The 1,441-nt window shown below is 44.3% G+C and overlaps 1 non-coding gene across 1 annotated transcript; it reads right to left on the minus strand.

Annotated features, from left to right (window-relative positions):
* Positions 1-334: 334 nt before the first annotated feature.
* On the minus strand, positions 335-441 carry TRNAL-CAA (transfer RNA leucine (anticodon CAA)). The gene is made up of 2 exons: positions 404-441; positions 335-380 (listed from the first exon to the last, which is right to left on the minus strand). It is a non-coding gene; the product is annotated as a tRNA-Leu (tRNA).
* Between the last annotated feature and the right edge of the window lie 1,000 nt (positions 442-1,441).

Genomic DNA, 1,441 nt, shown 5'->3' on the forward strand with positions numbered 1-1,441 from the left:
CTTAGGCTCACAGAACAGTTAAAACACTGAAAATAGGAACTTATAACTCTCACCTAATATATGTTTTAAGAACTGCATTTCAGTACTGATATATTGCTGTCATTCCATGTACATATTCATAAATACGTAATTTTTATCAAGAGGGGAAGAAAAGAAAAGGAGAGAGGGAAGGCAGGCGGGGGGGGGGGGGGGAGGGGAAAGACATCTAAATCGCAGTGGTAATGGGGGAAAAGGGTAAGATTTAGTAACGCCAGGAAATGGTTGTGACTGAGACCCAGAAATTCAGTTCCAGAAATTGCAGAATTTGAACATAATAACAGGAGAGAAAACGTCATGTCAGAAGTGGGATCCGAACCCACGCCTCCAGTTGGAGACCAGAAATCCCGAGCTTGGGAAGCAGGAGCTTGAGTCTGGCGCCTTAGACCACTCGGCCATCCTGACATGCTTATGTAAACAATCACTATAATCGATTACTTGAATTAACAGCCAATGAACTCTATTACTTTCAGAATATTCAGGACGAAGCACAAGCTCTGAATTGATTTCTAAATCGAAGAGGAGAAAAGAGAAGTTTTGATGGAAGTTAGAGGCTGTTGCGATGGCACAAAGTTAAGGTAGCCCCAGAGCCCGGTAGCCGGAGGTATGGAGAAGCAGCTCCTGCCACACCACCCTTTCCCTTCCCGCACCGCGCTCCCTGCCTCCAAAAAATCCGACAGCTCACGGCCCACGACGGTCCCCACGGTGCGGGAATTTTGCAAATCATAGAAAAGTGTCGTGTAGAGCCAAGTTAGCTCTAGTTTGCGAAGACTGCTTCAGCCTGTTTTCCGCGGCGTTTATGCTCTCTCCTTCCCACAATAAATTAAAAAGTAACACAGGCAAGGAGAGAGCCAGCTAAACTGAATCAATCTTTCTGGGGAGCCAGATACATGGCAACGCTTGCTGCATTTTTGCCCTTCCCTTCCCAAGAATGTGACATTTTGCTTTCTTGTGGATAAAGCTGACTCTTGATTCCCTTATTTATTTAACACCATTTATTTAATGTATTATCAGATTCTGTAGTTGAGTCTGAATATACAGAAGTGTAAACGGGGGTGAGGGGGTGGAGACGGGGTGGGGGTGGGCGTGGAGGCAGACAATACACCAAACTAATGAGTGCCAAAAGGTACTTCTGCAAAAATCCACTAGGGACACACATGTAATTGAAAACGTTGACTTTATTTGTTGCAGCAAGGGAGAATGCATCGCAGGGAAACTGGAGTGTCTCAGTAGGAGAGTGCTAGAAAGAAGCAATTATAAGACTTAGACTTTGGTAAGGTGATTTAAAGGAGAGCTTAAGGAAGTAGGGCCTTGCACTGGTTTGCATACTGCTAGGAGGAGGAGATAATTCTGTGGTTGGATATATTAATTAATTTTATCTAAAAGGAGAGTGTACTGGACCAAA

Source organism: Phacochoerus africanus, chromosome 9 (genome assembly GCF_016906955.1).
Source record: "Phacochoerus africanus isolate WHEZ1 chromosome 9, ROS_Pafr_v1, whole genome shotgun sequence".
Classification (NCBI taxonomy): Eukaryota; Metazoa; Chordata; class Mammalia; order Artiodactyla; family Suidae; genus Phacochoerus; species Phacochoerus africanus.